The sequence below is a fragment of the Bos grunniens genome, chromosome 20 (genome assembly GCF_055505025.1).
Source record: "Bos grunniens cultivar Pamir isolate PY7600 chromosome 20, Bosgru_T2T1.0, whole genome shotgun sequence".
In the NCBI taxonomy this organism is placed as follows: Eukaryota; Metazoa; Chordata; class Mammalia; order Artiodactyla; family Bovidae; genus Bos; species Bos grunniens.
The window spans coordinates 53,194,731-53,214,795 of record NC_141184.1 but is presented as its reverse complement, the minus strand read 5'-3'; the positions used below and the strand labels follow the sequence as shown (position 1 = coordinate 53,214,795).

General features: G+C 39.6%; 1 protein-coding gene across 1 annotated transcript in view; it reads left to right on the top strand.

The window, feature by feature from the left end:
- Positions 1-413: 413 nt before the first annotated feature.
- PDE4D (phosphodiesterase 4D) overlaps positions 414-20,065 on the top strand; it is a 1,650,639-nt gene continuing 1,630,987 nt past the window's right edge. The window contains exon 1 of the mRNA XM_086361838.1: positions 414-654. The gene's annotated coding sequence lies outside the window, so the exon portion shown is untranslated. The remainder of the gene's footprint in view (positions 655-20,065) is intronic.

Sequence of the window (20,065 nt, the reverse complement as noted above, 5' to 3'; positions counted from 1 at the left end):
GGTAATGACCTTTTTTCAGGGGTGGGACAACTATACTCTGGTGCATGATCAAATAGTCAGCCAGTATTTCTTGGTGTTATAAACCCATTAAATCTGTCATTTCTCGCAGTATGCTGGGAAGTGCTGTTTACAGCCGCTTTTCGTAGTGTAGAACCTGTCTTCTTTTGAGAGCTACGGAAGCTCCTCCTCTGATAATCCATCTCCTGCTTTATCAGAGCCAAACTCTGCAAAAACTTCCAACACCTGTGGATGTGCTGAACCCTATGAGTTGCCTAAAGCTAGTACTGCAGGTGACATTTTGAGATGCTTCTGGAAGACTTTTTCAACTCAGAGCAGTCGTTCTCAAACACTAGCATGCATTAGAATCACCTGGAGGGCTTGTTAAGCCCCATTGCAGGGCTCCATCTGGAGAGACTGACTCAGTAGGTGTGGGAGGCAGCCTGAGAATTTTCATATTTAACAAATCCAGGTGCCGCCCGCGCTGCTGCTGATCTTGATACCATACTCCAAGATCCACAGAGATTTATGGCTCAAATGGGTGTGTAAACACCCTAGGTAAAATGGAGGAACCAGGGCAGTAAATCTTTGAATTAATGTTTGTGAAATATCACAGAGTGCAGAGTATTAACACGAGGAGTTTGGGGAGTGTTTCAGGTAAGTGTATACAATTCCTGCCACCTAGGATCTTCACAGTAACTTTAAGACTTTTCCAAGTAACTCTATTAATCTCATGGAGAATGTTATTTAACAAAATTCTTCTACTTTTAATATAAAATAGTAATCAGATTGTTTCTTGTTCAGTGTAAAATGAAATATTATTTCACATAAGCAGCAATTTACTATTTTTTCAGTATTTTCCCTATAAAACAATAACTTGAGAGTTACTCTAACATAGAAAAGATGTGGACGTCAAAAACTTAGCCAATATGTTGCAACAAGAATGATTTCACTGTTGAGTGCATTTATAAAAGCCGATTTCACTTATATTTCTGGCTCCATCGTCTATAAACAAAGTTGCTTTTATTAAGATCATGTGCTTCAAGGGCTTCAGGACCAGATGGTGGCTATGGGTTGCTCTTTAGACCACAGCCTGAAAGCTTTGCTTAGGGAGCCAAGGAGCTTTGGGCTGGTATCTCCCTCTGTTATTTAGGCAAATTATGTATCCCCTTGTAAAGAAACAGTCCTAGGCTTTGCTGACTTCTCTATTGTGTGTTTGTTTCTTTGCCTTGTGTTCGCATCTTTATTTCTTTTACTCTGTTTCTTTGCTTTAATTTACTGTTCTTTCAACTTTGTGAAATTAATGCTTTAGATCATCGATTATCAGATTTTTGTATTTTCTTCTGTGTGCATAAAAAGCTATAAATTATCCTTTAAGCACAGCTTTAGTACCTCCTGTGAATTTTGATGTTTATTTTTATTATGTCAGTTTAAGATGTATTCTAATTTCTATCATTTCTTGGGTCTATGAGTTATATAGAAGTTTATTTTTAAACATGTGGGGGTTATTTAATGTCTTTGAGCATAAAAGTTCTTTATCTTTAAAACACAATAGTTGTTAGGAGGAGTAAATGAGCTAATGTAATCAAAATCCTTGGAACAGTGTCTGGCAAAGAGAATTTTCAACAAAGAGTTCAGTTCAGTTGCTCAGTTGTGTCCGACTCTTTGTGACCCCAGGGACTGCGGCATGCCAGGCCTCCCTGTCCATCACCAACTCCTGGAATTTACTCAGACTCATGGTCATTGAGTTGGTGATACCATCCAACCATCTCATCCTCTGTCGTCCCCTTCTCCTCCCGCCTTCAATCTTTCCTAGCATCAGAGTTTTTTCAGATGAGTCAGTTCTTCGCCTCAGGTGGCCAAAGGATTGCAGTTTCAGCTTCAGCATCAGATCTTCCAATGAATATTCAGGACTGATTTCCTTTAGGATGGACTGGTTTGATCTTGCAGTCTGAGGGACTCTCAAGAGTCTTCTCCAACACCACAGCTCAAAAGCGTTAATTCTTTGGTGCTCAGCTTTCTTTATAGTCCAACTCTCACATCTATACATGACCACTGGAAAAACCATAGCTTTGACTAGACAGACCTTTGTTGGCAAAGTATTGTCTCTGCTTTTTAATAAAGATTAGCTATTGCTATTATTATTATTGTTTTAAATATGCTCCAAGTGTTCAAGATAGAAAACATAGATAGCTTACTTTCCTATAAATAGTTTGGGTTGGGGAAAAAAATTTCCACAATATATATGAAACACAATATTTGTTGTACTCTACAGATTTACTCTATGGACATTTACTGATTAATGGATTTAGCCATTCTTTTCAAGGGTTCACTTTTCTGTTGACTTTATTATATAGTAAAGGCCCTGAAAAAGTGTGATTCTTGTCTTTATTTAAGTGACTTTATATCCTAAAGTCTAAAATACATGATTTTATTTTTTAAAAAGTAAGATGCATCTAAATTCTTGAGTATATTTAATGTATTATTAGTTTAACTCACAAAACTTGAAGTTAACATTTGTTGATATCTTTTATTTTAAAAAATACAATTTGTTGTTGTTGGTTTTGACTCACAAAATTGACTTTATGACTCACAAGTGTATCATATTCCATAGCTTAGAAAGTGCTGACTTACATATTTCATAATTTATTTCCTGTGGCTGGCAGATTGCTATATAGGGTTACTGAGCCAGGAAAGTGGACAAATGGTTATTAGGCATATATTCAACAATATCCTACTACAAGAGTCCCAGTGTGGTAACATGGCTGTCTTTGACCTCTCTGCTTTCCTTTTGGTAAGTGCCTCCTACCACCTGTTTCCATCTCATGGCCCCTATTATTGTAAGATCTCCAACAGGGATGTTTTAATTCAGCAACTGTCATTTTAATTCAAATGGCTTGCTGACAAGTATGGGCAATTCAAATGATTCTTAGTCATTTCACTTTTCTTCAGGACTGTCTCATGTCTAGTCTTCCCAGGGCTGGAGAAGATATTACATATGGGTTAGGGCAGGACTCCGTCTCAGGACTACCAGCTATCACGGCTTTGTCTGGCTGGTGCAACTCCACTCAAACATTTTAGGGGAGATGTTTGGTGGAGTCACCTTTTTTTTTTTTTTCCAGGTTTTTTTTTTTTAATCTCTTTCAGTCAAGTTTTCCCTTGACATTTAGTTGCCAGTGGAAAAAACTTACCCAGGTGATTCCAATGTGCAGCCAGGATCAAAAGCCACTGAGAAGCTGATCTAGGATGTTTCATTTTCTCTTCTTTCACTTTCTTAGCCAGTCTCCCCTCAAAATAACTCTACATGACCATGTTAAGAAAATGGCTTTTTATTCTTCACTTAGTGACAAAGTTTAAATTGCAAAAACCCCTGGGAGTTCCTCAAAATTAAACTTAAAATTATTATTGAACCAGCAATTCTACCGAATGAATTGAACACAGGTGTTCAAACAAAAACTTCTACTTGAGTGTGATATTGTGATTTATAATAAGAAATATATATTTGGTTTTCACCCCATTTGTGGATCACAGCTCCTAAAACCTTTGGAATTTCTTACATGAGGAGTCTTAAAGTGACTTTTGGAAATCTCCTGATGACCAGGGCATGTTGGCAGGAAAACAGATCATCTGTTAAGAGGGTTGGAACCTTCAGGCCCACCCCCTGACCAACTGGTGGAGGAGAGGGGCTGGAAGTTGAGTCAATAAGTGGCCAGTGACAGTCATGTCTATGTAATGTGTGCATGCATGTGTGCTAGTTGTGTCTGACTCTTTGTGACCTCGTGAACTCTAACCCACCAGGTCCTCTGTCCATGGGATTTTCCAGGCAATACAGGGGTGGGTTGGTATTTCCTGCTTCAGGGGATCTTCTCAACCCAGGGATCGAACAGGAGTTTCCTACATTGGCTGGCAGATTCTTTATCAACTGCACCATCTGGGAAGGCACCTATGTAATGAAGTCACCATAAAAACCCAAAATGAGGCATTTTGGAGAACTTCCAGGTTGGTGAGCGCATCGAGATTTGGGGAGCCTCTGCCCCTTCCCAGCACTTGTCCTTCATGTCTCTCCCATCCTACTGTTCCTGAGCTATGTACTTTTAAAACTTTACTAATTTAATTAGCTGCACTGGGTCTTATTGAGGCATGCAGGATCTTTAGTTGTGGTATGTGAACTCTTCATTGTGGCATGTGATATCTAGTTCCGTGACCAGGAATCAAACCTGGGCCTCCGACTTTGGGAGCAAAAAGTCTTAGCCATTGGATCACCAGGGAAGTCCCCTGAGCTATATTCTTTTGTGATAAGCTGGTCAAGGTAAGTAAACTGCTTCTTTGAGTTCTGTGAACCACTCTAGCAAATTAATTGAACTAAGGAGAGGTTGTTGGAAGCTTTTATCTGTAGTCAGAAGCACAGGTTGCAACCTGGGCTTGAAACTGGCATCTGAAGTTGTGGGGCAATCTTGTAGGACTGAACCCTTAAGTTGTGGAATCTAATGATATCTCTGGGTAGAGAGGGTCAGAATTCAATTATAAGATAAATCAATCAGTCCAACTGGTGTAGAATTACGCAATGGTATAGGGAAAACACATACAGGACGGTATTGGGTGCAGAATGCTTACAAATGTTCGTAACAGCATTATTCATAGTAGCTAAAAAGTGGAAATGATTCAAGTGTCTGATGAATGGATAAACACATGTATTCTATTCATGCAATGAAAAGTTATTCAGCCATAAAAAAGATTGAAGTGATACAAGATAAACAGTCAGTCTCTCCCATCAGGAAGCTTCAAGAAGCATCTTACCCTTAACCATCAGAGGGCAGAAAGAATGAAAACCACAATCACAGAAAACTAACCAAACTGATCACATGAACCACAGCCTTGTCTAACTCAATTAAACTATGAGCCATGCCGTGTAGGGCCAGCCAAGATGGATGAGTCATAGTGGAGAGTTCTGACAAAACATGGTCCACTGGAGAAGAGAATGGCAAACCACTTCAGTATTCTTGCCTTTAGAACCCCATGAACAGTATGAAAAGGCAAAAGATATGACACTGAAAGATGAACTCACCAGATCAGTAGGTACCCAATACACCACTGGAGAATAGTGGAGAAATAACTCCAGAAAGAATGAAGAGATGGAGCCAAAGTGAAAATAACGCCCAGTTGTGGATATGACTGGTGATGGAAGTAAAGTCCAGTGCTGTAAAGAACAATATTGCATAGGAACCTGGAATATTAGGTCCATGAATCAAGGTAAATTGGAAGTGGTCAAACAGGAGATGGCAAGAGTGAACATCGATATGTTAGAAATCAATGAACTAAAATGGACCAGAATGGGTGAATTTAATTCAGATGACCATTATATCATCTACTACTGTGGGGAAGAATCCCTTAGATGAAATGGAGTAGCCATCATAGTCAATAAAAGTCTGAAATGCAGTACTTGGAAGCAATTTCAAAAATGGCAGAATGATCTCTGTTCGTCTCCAAGGCAAACCATTCAGTATCACAAATCCAAGTCTATGCCCCAACGTCTAATGCTGAAGAAGCTGAAGTTGAATGGTTCTATGAAGACCTATAAGACATTCTAGAACTAACACCAAAAAAGATGTCCTTTTCATCATAGGAGACTGGAATGCCAAAGTAGGAAGTCAAGAGATACCTGGAGTAACAGGCAAGTTTGACCTTGGAGTACAAAATGAAGTAAGGCAAAGGCTAACAGAGTTTTACCAAGAGAACATGCTGGTCATAGCAAACACCCTCTTCCAACAACACAAGAGAAGACTCTACACATGGACATCACCAGATGGTCAATACTCAGATTGATTATATTCTTTGCAGCTGAAGATGGAGAAGCTCTATGCTATGCTATGCTATGCTAAGTCACTTCAGTCATGTCCGAATCTGTGTGACCCCAGAGATGGCAGCACACCAGGCTCCCCCCATCCCTGGGATTCTCCAGGCAAGAACACTGAAGTGGGTTGCCATTTCCTTCTCCAATGCATGAAAGTGAAAAGAGAAAGTGAAGTTGCTCAGTCGTGTCCAACTCCTAGCGACCCCATGGACTGCAGCCCACCAGGCTCCTCCATCCATGGGATTTTCCAGGCAAGTGTACTGGAGTGGGGTGCCATTGCATTCTCCAGGAGAAGCTCTATACAATCAGCAAAAACAAGACCAGGAGCTGCCTGTGGTTCAGATTATCAACTCCTTATTACCAAATTCAGATTTAAATTGAAGAAAGTAGGGAAAACCACTAGACCATTCAGGTATGATCTAAATCAAATCCCTTACGATTATACAAATGGCAAACAGATTCCAGGGATTAGATCTGATAGAGTGCCTGAAAACCTGTGGACGGGGGTTCATGACATTGTACAGGAAGCGGAGATCAAGACCATCCCCAAGAAAAAGAAATGCAAAAAGGCAAAATGGTTGTCTGAGGAGGCCTTACAAATAGCTGAGAAAAGAAGAGAAGCTGAAGGCAAAGGAGAAAGGAAAAATATATCCATCTGAATGCAGAGTTCCAAAGAATAACAAGGAGAGGTAAGAAAGCCTTCCTCAGTGATCATTGCAGAGAAATAGAGGAAAACAATAGAATGGAAAAGAGGAGATCTCTTCAAGAAAATTAGAGATACCAAGGGAACATTTCATGCAAAGATGGGCACAATAAAGGACAGAAATGGTATGGACCTAACAGAAGCAGAAGACATTAAGAAGAGGTGTCAAGAAAACAGAACTATACAGAAAGGATCTTAATGACCCAGATAACCATGATGGTGTGATCACTCACCTAGAGCCAGACATTCTAGAGTGCGAAGTCAATTGGGACTTAGGAAGAATCACTACAAACAAAGCTAGTGGAAGTGATGGAATTCCAGTTGAGTCATTTTGAATCCTAAAAGATGATGCTGTGAAAGTGCTGCACTCAATATGCCAATAAATTTGGAAAACTCAGCAGTGGCCACAGGACTGGAAAAGGTCAGTTTTCATTCCAATCCCAAAGAAAGGCAATTCCAAATATTTCAAACTCTTGCACAAATGCATTCATCTCACATGCTAGAAAAGTAATACTGAAAATTCTCCAAGCCAGGCTTCAACAGTATGTGAATTGAGAACTTCCAGATTTTCAAGATGGATTTAGAAAAGGCAGAGGAACCAGGGGTCAAACTGCCAACGTCTGCTGGATCATTGAAAAAGCAAGAGAGTTCCAGAAAAACATCTATTTCTGCTTTATTGACTATGTCAAAGCCTTTGTGTGGATCACAAAAAACTGGAAAATTCTTCAAGAGACGGGAATACCAGGCCACCTTACCTTCTCCTGAGATATCTGTATGCAGTCAAGAGGCAACAGTTAGAACCAGAAATGGAACAGACTGGTTCCAAATTGGGAAAGGAGTACATCAAGGCTGTATATTGTCACCCTACTTACTTAACTTCTATGCAGAGTATATCATGCAAAATGCCAGGCTGGATGAAACACAAGCTGGAATCAAGATTGCTGGGAGAAATATCAGTAACCTCAGATATGCAGATGATACCACCGTTATGGAAGAAAGTGAAGAGAAAATAAAGAGCCTCTTGATGCAGGTGAAAGAGGAGAGTGAAAAAGCTGGCTTAAAACCCAACATTCAAAAACTAAGATCAGGGAATGTGGTTCCATCATTCATGGCAAATAGAAGGGGAAAAAAAATGGAAACAGTGACAGACTTTATTTGCCTGGCCTCCAATATCACTGCATATCGTGACTGCAGCCATGAAATTAAAAGATGCTTGTTCCTTGGAAGGAAAGCTATGACTAACCTAGACAGCATATTAAAAAGTGGAGACATTACTTTGCCAACAAAGGTCCATCTAGTCAAAGCTATGGTTTTACCAGTAGTCATGTATGGATGTGAGAGATGGACAATAAAGAAAGCTGAGTGCCGAAGAATTGATGCTTTTGAACTATTGTGTTGGCGAAGACTCTTGAGAGTTCCTTGGACTGCAAGGAGATCAAACCAGTCAATCCTAAAGGAAATCAATATTCATTGGAAGTTCTGATGCTGAAGCTGAGGCTCCAATACTTTGGCCACCTGATGCAAAGAACTGACTCATTGGAAAAGACCCTGATGCTAGGTAAGACTGAAGGCAGGAGGAAAAGGGGATGACAGAGGATGAGATGGTTGGATGACATCACTAACTCAATGGACATGAGTTTGAGCAAGCTCTGGGAGTTGGTGATGTACAGGGAAGAAGCCCGTCGTGCTGCAGTCCATGGGGTAGCAAACTGTCAGACATGACTGAGCAACTGAACTGAACTGATACATGAGACAGCATGATGAACCTTGAAAACTTTATGCTAAGTGAAAGAACTCAAACACAAAATGTCACATGGTATATGATTCCATTTATATAGAATATCCGAATAGGTAAATCCACAGAGGTGGAAAACAGGTTAGTGGTTTCCAGTGGAAAATGGAAAATGACTTCTTAAAGAAGTCATTTTCTTTTGAGGTGATGAAAATATTTTGAAACTAGAGAGGTGATGTTTGGGCTTCCCAGGTAGAGCTAGTGGTAATGAATTCGCCTGCCAATGCAGGAGACATAAGAGATGTGGGTTTGATTCCTGGGTCAGGAAGATCCCCTGGAGGGCATGGCCATCTACTCCAGTATTCTTGCTTGGAGAATCTCAGGACAGAGGAGCCTGGCAGGCTACAGTCCATGGGATCACAAAGAGTCGGACATGACTGAAGGAACTAAACATGTGTGCAGAAGTGACGTTTACATAGCGCTGTGAGTGGACTGAAATGTACTGAACTGTAGGTTATGTGAATTTTACCTCAATTTTAAAAAATGAACAAACCAAAACAAGATAGTACTAGAAAATCTGCATAGAGATACCTTTGACTACAAATATAGTCTCTCTTATTTACTACCAAGAACACAAAAACACAATGCTGGGAGAGGTAAATAGTATTAGAGAAGGATTTACCTGCAGCTGCTGCAGCTTTAGTCAGAGGGTCCCTCATGTGCATGCTCCTATTTTAAGTTCCTGTTTGGGGCACTTGTACTGTCTTTGAAACTAAAGTACTTCATCTATAAAACCTAAGAGTTGTGATGATTGAGTTGATATAAAGTCCTAGATTTTATAAAAATCACAAAAATAATATATTCTAACTTCAATTAATTGAGACTGCTCTTTCTGCTCTAAATTTTGGGTCATGTTTCCTTTCAGATTATGATGGTTAAGTGGCCATGGGCACTTGGAATTAAGCTGATGGGAGTTTGAATTGGATATTCACCTAGTTTGGGTTATGTGTGATTCATACAGGTTACATGTATAAAACTTAGTGTGGTGGGCTGTACAGTGGCCCCCAGAGATGCCTAGGACCTATCTCCTGGAGCCTGTGAATGTTACCTTATATGACAAAGAAGACTGCAGATATGATTAAGAATTTTGAGGCAGGGAGACTGTATGAGAAGGTCCTAAAAGCAATCACAAGTGAACCTATAAAAAGGAGGCAGAGGAAGATTTGACACAAAAAGAAGGCAAAATGGCCACGGAAGCAAGAGGCTACACTGCTGGTTTTGAAGATGGAGGAAAGGTTTCACAAGCCAAGGGATGCTGGAAAAGCAAGGAAATGAATTCTCCCCTACAGCCTCTTGAGGGAGGGTGGCCTGCTTGATCTTGACCCATGAAACTGATTTCACATTTCTGACCTCTGGAACCATAAGGGAATATGTGTGTGTTCTCAGCCACCACGCGTGTGGTAACTTGTTACAGCAGTCATAGGAAGGTAATATACAGGGAGAGCTAAGTTGCTGCTAGCTACACTGGTGTGGGAATGGCTTCTATAAACTGTGTGTGACATGTTTTTTTGCTTGCCAGGTTATTGGATTATTTTAGCATTTCAGATGCATGTTGTCCTGATAAAATCCTGTGGTTCCGGATGACATGGCACACCCCAAATGGCAGGTGTGATAAAAAAAAAACCTGAAGAGGGAAGTATTCAAGTGGCCAAACCCCTAACATTCAGTAATAAGTCAATGTGTACAGTATTAACTATAAGAGTAAGTATACCAGCTTCCCTGGTGGCTTAGACAGTAAAGAATCCTCCTGCAATGTGGGAGACCTGGGTTTGATCCCTGGCTTGGGAAGATCCCCTAGAGGAGGGTGTGACAACCCACTCCAGTATCCTTGACTGGAGAATTCCCACGGACAGAGGGGCCTGGCAGGCTACATGGGGTCACAAAGAGTCAGATATGACTGAGCGACTAAGCACAACCAAGAATATAGTTCATAAAAGTGGAGACAGAAGACATAAAGATGTTGGTAAGGACTAGGACCTTCTCAAGCGAGAAGTGAAAAAGCAGCAGGAAGATGAAAAGGACAGAAAAGAAAATGTCAGTTAGTCAACAGAAGGACATGAAGATCAGCCATAGCTGGTCGTTGATTTTGATACGTACTCTTGGTTTCCCTGCTGGCTCAGACAGTAAAGGATCCATCTGCAATGCAAGAGACCTGGGTTTGATCCCTGGGTTGGGAAGATGCCCGGGAGAAGGGAGTGCAACCCACTCCAGTATTCTCGCCTGGTGAATACCATGAACAGAGGAGCCTACAGTCTATGGGGTCTCAAAGAATGGGAAACAACTGAGCAGCTAACACTGCCACTCATCTCCCATTATGACTTATGATAAGCACTACTCCATTCAACGATGGCTAATGACTTTTTTCAGAAAAATCATGATCCCATAATATTCGTGAAATATCAAAACAGGACATAAATGGACAAAAATGTTTCTTAATTAGATATTTTGGAAAAAGAAAATCATTGCTGTAAGATGGGGCAAGCTAAAGCTGTAGGAGTACAAGTATTGTATTAATGGAAATGTATCAGGCAGTTAATTAATACAAGTATTATACACTTCTGGATTTTGTAATATGCTCTTTACCACTTTTTAGAAGTTTCTACTTTAACAATTTCTTTTTTAATTTTAAATAAATATTCACTTGAATTTAATATTTTATAATCTGTCTAATGCATCTCATATTCTGTCCCTGTGTCAAATAGTCTACATGTACTTATATATTCATTTTATTAAAATATCTATTTATATTTTATGGTTTTATTCACTTTATATTCATTTATACTTTATGTTACTCAGATAAAGGGTAAATGTCTAGTTTTCTTTTTTATTCTGTGGGTAGAAGATTTTCATTCACTGAACAGCTGACCAATTTACAAGAAATGAGGTGAATTTGAGGGAATAAACTTGAATTTTAAAAAATTCCTTCAGCAATGTCTAGCTTACAATTCATTCAAGTAAACATAATGCTTAAGCAATTTCCAAAGTCTTGATAAGATGCCGTCAATATGATTTAAACGTGAGATTAGCTAATGTAAGTGGCAATTAGATTTAGCTTATACATTTGGAGCTATGATGGAAAGCTCCTGTGGGTACTCTTTTATTGCACACAAAAAGAAAGATGAGAAAAAAAGAGTTGTGTTCCCCTGTATTTTTCCTAAGGTGCATTGCTTTGCAAGATCCTCAGAGAGCAAAAGGATAGATGAGTTATATGAAAGAAACCTATATAGAGGATTTAATTATTTCAAAATTGCCCATTTTTTTTTTCCACCAGCAATAACTACAGAAGCCTTCATTTAAAAAAGTCAATTTTCCTAGGGAAAACAGCAAATAAATACAGCATCTAACTATAATAAGTAATTTTGTACCCTCAAAGGTTTTCATTCTGAAGAGTCAGGTTAGTTTTAATTCCCATCTAGCCTCTAGTGTGCTTTGACTGATTCCCTAAAGAATAGTAGCATTGATGACCTTGGAGAGACTGTGCTCCCAGGCATATCTGATGGTCATTTAGGCCATTACATTTCAGCGTTCAACATCAAAAATTTACTTCCAGTGCCAAATTTGCTTAGATTTCACCCAGATTTGCCTTTGCCTCCCATCCTTGATATATGAGTATTAATTAACAACTACATGATCATCTCATACATCCAGAATGTCAGAGACATGAAGACCCTCAGAGACCATCTCTTTCAACACTCGTATTTTTATAACAGATAAGGGAGGCCCAGGGTGGAGGAGGTGCCTTCTGACACACTGGCCTTTATTTGTAGACGTAGAGCCAGAAGGACACCCTGTGGCATTTCCCATCACATTTCCTGCTTGTTACCTTTCATGAGCTGGGCTGTGACATGGATTCAGAGTCATTACGCATGAAATCACAGTCATAAAGCATACCCTTCAGGCCCTCTGATGAAACAGTTAGCCTATTATAAAACAGCTGAAAAAAAGTCATCCATTGTTCTCTCAGATGTTTCTCAAAACAATTTTTATTAAAAGCAAATAAAATGAAACATAAGTATCCAGATATGCCCTTTAAAATAGAGATTTTTGTGATTGTGTTAATTCATTCAGTGTCAGTTGCACTTCGATACATTTCATGAAGTAGAGCTGCAGAATGAAAACCACTTAAAAGGCAAATTTTCAAAAGAGATTCATGAAATAATTCACATGCATTTAAATTTATTTAAATCTTACAGTTCACCTTTTTAAGCATATTCACAGAATTGAACAAATAGCACAATATAATTTTAGAACATTTTCATCACCCCCTCCCACCAAAGTAATCCCATATCCATTAGCAATCACTCTCCATTCCTGCCATCCACTCCCCCAACCTGAGGCAAGAGCTAATGAACTTTCTGTCTGTATAGATTTGTCTGTTCTAGACATTTCACATGAATGAAATCTTACAAAATGTGGTATTTTATGACTGGCTCTGGTTTCTCTCACTTAGCATAACATTGTCAAGTTTTAGTCATGTTATGACATACGTAAATACATCATTGTCTTCTATGTCTAAATAATGTTGTTGTATGCATAAACCATGTTTTATTTACACATTCATCAATTGATGACTATCTGGATGGTTTCTACTTTTTTTGGCTAGTATGAATAATATTGCTATGAACATTTGTAGATAAGTTTTTGGGTGGCATATGTTTTCATTTCTCTTGGGAATATACCTAAAAGTGGAATTTCTGGATCACACGGTAACTGTATGTTTAACATTTTGAGAAACTGCCAGACTGTTTTCCAAAGTGACTGTGCTATTTTATAATCTCACCAGCAGTATATGAAGCTTCCAATTTCTCCCCATCTTGGAAAAGGCAAATTTTACAATTTTAACTGGCAAATATTCAATTATTGAGTATCTCCTAGGTGAAAGATCCTAGGTGCTGTAATTTTGGAAATCAACCCTGAATATTCACTGGAAGGACTGATCCTGAAACTGAAGCTCCAATACTTTGGCCACCTGCTACGAAGAGCCAACTCATTAGAAAAGACCTTGATGCTGGGAAAGATTGAAGTCAGGAGGAGAAGGAGATGATTGAGGATGAGATGGTTGGATGGCATCACCGACTCAATGGACCTGAGTTTGAGTAAGCTCTGGAAAATGGTAAAGGACAGGAAGGCCTGGTGTGCTACAATCCATGGGGTCCACACAGAGTTGGACATGACTGAGAGACTGAACACCAAGAATTTTGGAAATACTTTGAATTAATTTGTGGGAAAACTTAGAACTTTTCTAAAGTGGATTCCTTCCTGAAGGGAATTATGTCAGTGTCTAATGAAGAGATAGAAATTACACTGGTAATATGAATAGGGAAAATTTCATATTAAATAATTATTAAGTAGTAAAAGATAATTAACTACAAAAGTGAAAGTTGCTCAGTTGTGTCCGACTTTTTGCGACCCCATGGACTGTATAGTCCATGGAATTCTCCAGGACAGAATACTGGAGTGGGTAACTGTTCCCTTCTCCAGGGGATTTTCCCAATCTAGGAATCAAACCCAGGTCTCCCACATTGCAGGTGGATTCTGTACCAGGGAAATGCAAAGGGGTAAGTTAAATGCTAAAGAACACAGGAATAGAAAGCATAAGGAGCAGCTATGCCTTCTAGGGCTGAGCAAGAATACTCAAGGGAGGAATAAACTTGGGAAAGGGTTACCCTCCTCTGAGGGCTGAGATCTAGACCTTGTTGGAGAGAGAGACTGGTCCACTGGATGGTGAAGTTTTATGAGCTGCCACTCGCCAGGGCTGCCAAGCAGTGAGCCAGGAAAGCCCTACTAGGATCTGGCAAGACCTATGGGAAGGTGGGTGCCACTGAGTCTTCCACATACTGTTGGCAAGCAAGCTGCCTATTCACCGGGAAACTCAGTGGGAAGCTCCCACTGGACAGTGATGCCACTGCAGGGGATCGTCCACACACCACAGATGGCAAGCCACAGGAGCAAGAAGGACAAGGAGGAATGAAGAAGGAATGTGCTTTCCTCTGCTATACCTTGCAGTAGCCCTCCTACACTCTACCAACAAAGCATAACATAGCACCAGATGGCAACAGAGATGTGTTTACACAGTCCACATTAGGGCAAAAAGTGAAAGAAAGTGAAAGTTGCTCAGTTGTGTCCAACTTTTTGTGAATTATCCATGGAATTCTCCAGGGAAGGATACCGGAGTGGGTAGGCATTCTCTTCTCCAGGGGATCTTCCCAGCCCAGGGATTGAACCCAGGTCTCCCGTGTTGCAGATGGATTCTTTGCCATCTGAGCCACCAGGGAAGCCCAGATTAGGGCAGCACAGGTGGAGTTAGAGTTCAGAGGCTATGAGCCGATAACCAGCAGTCTCCTCCTTTGGCTACTGACTTCCACATGCATCCTTTTAGGCGTATTTGAACTTTGTCAACACAAAGCTTCATAGAACTCTGTTCTTCTTCATAGAAGTGCAGAATTTCTCACTTCTGCCTCCAGTGAGGAGATAGTTTCAACAGTCATTTATATCCTCCACTGGTGATGTTACTTACTCTTCAAATTTACTCACAGTTCCCTTGAGCATTCTCTTACCTAAAAGCTAAATTGCAGCGTTTACATTCAACAATTTATATGTAAAATAATGAAGGGAAGAAAGAAAAAAAGAAAATGGTTAAATGTACAAATGGTAACATACAAATACACTCATACACCTAAAGTACAAAAAACCTGTAAAACTACTGCAGTTCTCATTTCTGTAATTGATAGAGAGGCCAGAGTTAAAGTGTATGGATTTCTCCTTTTTCTACTGTTTATTCTACATACCCATGGCCCTTAGATGGTCAGGGTTCTATACCTGGTGGAGTGATCCAAACCTTCATTTCCAAGAATCTGAGTTCTCAATAATCCTCACTTTAAAAGTTTTGATTCCTGTAGTTTCCTCAGTAACCTTTACTGTTGGTGCCCCCAGAAGATCCCCTGCATTCCACAGTCCTCGCCTCCGTTGTGAAGTAGCACCCTAAATTCACCCTGGTAACCAATCACACCAGCCAACAGAATTACCCCCTTTTCTGAGTTTTGATTCAGTGGCATAAGGAGTACAAAATGCCCTGATGACATTCTCATCCTATGACTTAATGGAACCATTTTATATCCTTTGGTGGATATTCTACATATAATATATATTCTTTCTCAGATTCTTTTCCATGAAAGATTACAAGATGTTGTATATAGTTCCCTGTACTACACAGTAGGATTTTGTTTATCCATTTTGCATATAGTAACATGTATCTGTTAATCCCAGATTCCTAATTTATCCCTCCCCTCATCTTCCCCCTCTGGCAAACATAAATTTATTTTCTATGTCTGTGAGTCCATTTCTGTTTTGTAAAATAAGTTCCATTGTGTTTTTGTTTTCAGGTTCCATCTATAAGGGATATCATATGTCTTTCTGTCTGACTTACTTCACTTAGTATGATAATCTCTAGGTCCATCCATATTGCAGCAAATAGCATTATTTCATTTATTCATGACTGAGTAGTACTCTAGTGTATGTAAATGCCACTTCTTCATCCATTCATCTGTTGATGGGCATTTAGATTGTTACCATGTCTTAGCTATTGTGAACAGTGCTGCTAGGAACATTGGGTGCATGTATCTTTTAGAATTTAGAGTTTTCATCTTTTCTGGATATATTCCCGGGAGTGGGATTTCTGGATCATAACTCTATTTTTTTAAAAATATATTTTATTGAAGTATAATTGATTTATAATGTGTTAATTTATGCTATACAGCAAGGTGATTCAGATATGCATATATGTATACATATTCTTTTTCATTATGCTTTATTACAGGATATTGAATGTGGTTCCTTGTGCTATACAGTAGAGCCTTGTTGCTTATCCATTCTATATATAATAGTTTGCATCTATATACAGAGCTTCTCAAGGATACAGGTGCTCCACCTAATTATATATTTATCAGTGATTTAATGAAGGGAGTATATTCTGGGTCTTCTTGTGGAATATAACTGGGAGGTAGGGGTACAGGTCATACATAGAAAATCTCTAACACTAATGTTTCCCGTAGCTTTTGTAGACCACTCTTGAGAGCAGGTTTCAGGCAACCAGCACACCAATTGTTAGAGCTACTTCTAGCTGCACAAGCTAACATATGAAATCCAAAATTGCTATTAAGTATACCCATATCAAGGAATTTGGCTCAATCTAATTATATTCCATCTTCTTTGTTCTAACACCCTTATAATCTATTTCCACATGTATTCTCTAGGTTTATGCCCATACACTTAGCAAAATCTTGCAATTCTTATGGAGAGGGAGCTATTTTCTTCAGTGTTACAGTGTGTGCCCAGATCCCTGGAGCACGCTGAGAATTAGCCCTGGTTATGGATCTAGTGGCCACAAGAGGTAGTTGTAATTGTGGTAGGTCTTGAAGAGAGGGATCATTCTATTTCAAGTCATCTTCTCCAGATGATGTTACCACAGGCTTCAATCAAAGAAAGGCTAGTGTCCTCAAACAAAAGAAGGCAAGCTACTTCCACTGGTAAGAAAGACTCTGGTCGACTTGGGATTTGAGGATTGTCAATTTCATTTCAATACAACCAGATGTCCTCAGTCCACATTTTAGGTCTTCATTCTTTCCAAGTTAGTGCCCTCACTTTTACATCAGAAACTTAATGAGACTGTGAGTTCAACTGATGTAGAAAATTCAACAACCCGTTTTTTGCTGAATTTTTGTAAATTTTTTTTAGCAATGTCAGCTGATTGTCTACAACAAATTAGAGACAGCAAGTGTCTCTGGATTTTCTGATGCTGAATAGTTAAATAATACTTATCTTGGCCATTTTGATGTCTTATCTTATGGTATTATGGTTAGATTGCTTTCTGAGGACCACAGGATTCATTAAAAAATAGAACTACATTCAGTTCTGTCATCACTAACCTGCTCTTTTTTTATTTTGATACCTCAGTGTTATTAAATGCACTTTGTAGATAGACTTTTCCTCCTGACCTCCAAAGAGAGACACTGTGACTGTGTAAACATTCATAGGTTTTAGGCATCCTCACAAGGTACTGGTTTCATAATGCAATAAAATAGATAGGCTCAATGCAGTGAAGAACATAAATATCTGTCTGATTAGTTGAAGCTTCATGTTGAAGGTGGCTCTTCTGCTCCCACGCGGTTGTTTCTGAGTGACTGTGCTCCCAGGCGGTCCTGGGTCCCTGGGCCTCCTGGGTTGCTGTTGAAGCATTCCTGGTCCCTGTCTGCGGGGCATGCTTACTTTCGGTGGGTCATCCCACTGTGTTCGTGTTGTACATGAACTTGGGGGACTGTGTCATTATAGTTTCTCCTCTGATGTGAGGGGGGTGGGCTGGGGTGGGGGGAATCCAGAAACACTGCAGGATGCTGGAAGCACCCCCTCTTTCTCTGGAGACTTATCATCCAGGACCCTCTTTTTTAGGACAGCCCTTGCTCCAGTTTCTGTTCCCCTCTAATCTGGGGGAATATTTTTTCTTCTAGGGCTATGGAGGCTAAGTAAGAAATTATTGTCCTTTTTCCTTTTTCTCAGACACTTGAATGGCCTTGGTTCATTTTCTTAGCTTTAAGGGCTTAGTTCTTACACTCCCTCCCACGGCCCACCTCAGAAATCACTTCCAGGAAATCTCATAGGCCTTGTCTGCTTTCTGCCTCAACTTACCTCTAATGAACAAAGAGCTAACATTACGCTTGTGAAGGGGGAATATAGTAAAAAATGAACATAATGTAATACCCCACAACTCTTTTCTCAGCTTTTAAATAACTATTGGGAAATTTTAAAAATAGTGGACTAGTTGAAAGTTCACCAAGTAATTAAATTCTAGCGATTAATACATTGTTTATTTATTAAATAATGTGTATGTTTTAAATGTCATTATCTGTGGTATAAATATACATTGTAACCACTTTCTTTTAAGCATTTTTTCTGGAACTTTAACATTTGAATTGGATTCAGAGCACAGAACAAGCACATTTCTTAAAAGTGTCAGATTTGCTTGATTTTTTTGGCTCTGTGAAAAAGTAAATACAATATAAAACACCCATTTAATTATAGAGGTTAAGAATGTGCGTTAGGTAATTTATGCTTAAAAAATTCCCAAGTTATATAAACTTGTAGATTAAAAATGAGCTATGGTCATTTGGAGATGGCAGCAGAGCAATTGGTGGATTAAAGGATTTACATGCAAAGGTGAAGACTTCTTGAAACAACCAGAGTTTCCTTGCAAGTCTAACTCCCAGAGTAATTTGTTTCTAAAATATTGAAATGTCATGCAGGAAGATGTTCAAGGATAGGTAAAATTATCCAATCTGCTTTGATTATGCTGAATTGGAGGACAGGTCAAGAGTGTAACAAAAGCTAAAACAGGAGGAAATGAAATGAGCTTATTGTGAACATGGCCTTTTCCTGTTTTAAAAAAGAGGATAGTTTATGCTATTTTGAGAATTGTGAAGTGGGAGAAGCAGATCAGCCTTTCATGTTTCTGAAATAGAATTTTCCTGGCCCCACATCTCTCTCATTACTTGCCCCTGTTCTTGAAAAAAAAAAAAAAAAACACCTTCCTACATTTCTTCTGGAATAATTTCATAGTTGCATTTGCCAGATATTTAAGCATGAATGTGATAAGCAGTGCAAAGACCTTACTCTGTGGTGGTATGAAATGACCGAGAAAATACCGTTTTGGTAATGTTTGTCTTCTGTCCTTATTCTCCATCCCTACTAGTTGAGCGTAGCTGGAGGGAGGGCTGTGTGGATGTCTGAGTTCCCCTTTCTCCAGGAGAGAGTTCAGAGGCTTTTGCTGCACTGACCTCTTTTCCTGGGCCTGGTGCACTGGACTGTCGATGAGGCAACACTGGGAAGCTGAAGGGGGAGGTTGAACCACAGAGGATGTTGGAATGCTGAGACCCCTGGTGGTCATGAGAGACACTGTCTTTCAAAGTCAGGGCAAAGACCTATGGGGTGCATCCTGTGAATAACAGTCACCCATCACGAAATGAGCCAGTTGTGTGAGACAATAGACTTCAAGATTCTGCAACCAAGATAGACAGAGGACCAGACCAGAGACTCTTCCAAAAATGGGTTTCAAAAGCCCCAGTGTTCTTACATTGATGGGTGGGGTACATGCTGTTCTGAAAATGATTGAGATTGGATTTCACAAACCTCATGGGAAAGGGCTCATCCAGTGAGAATTTGGAAAAGTACAGAAGTGTGACATTTCATGGACCTGGGGGTTGTAGAACAAAACCTATACCCATCACATTTGTTTCAAAAGCATAAGCAGTAAGTAGGTCCTGCCTTCTCCCTCGATCTGCTCCTCACATATAGCCAAGGCAAGACCATTTCAGGTTCCCTCTTGGGCCAGATTACATTCTGTAAAGTGTTGAGGAATGTCAACAATTTAAAACTAGAGTTTACCGACTAACTACTTTGTTAGCCTGGTAGGTATTACCTTCTAGGTACTACACATATGAAGAGAAATGTGTGATATCTTGAGGAAGCAGAGTTTATACAGTAAATCTATAAAGTATTGACGACATCAGTAAAAGGTCTGTATAATGGATGTGGCCAGGGCTGGGGCTGGGAGGCCCAGCCCAGAAAGTAGTGCAAAGTAATGTCTTCAGTCATGTTTGATGGAGAAGGCAGCACATGTTTAGGCCCAAGGAAACAGAAGGGAATGTACAGAAATCTTATTTCTGTTCTGCAA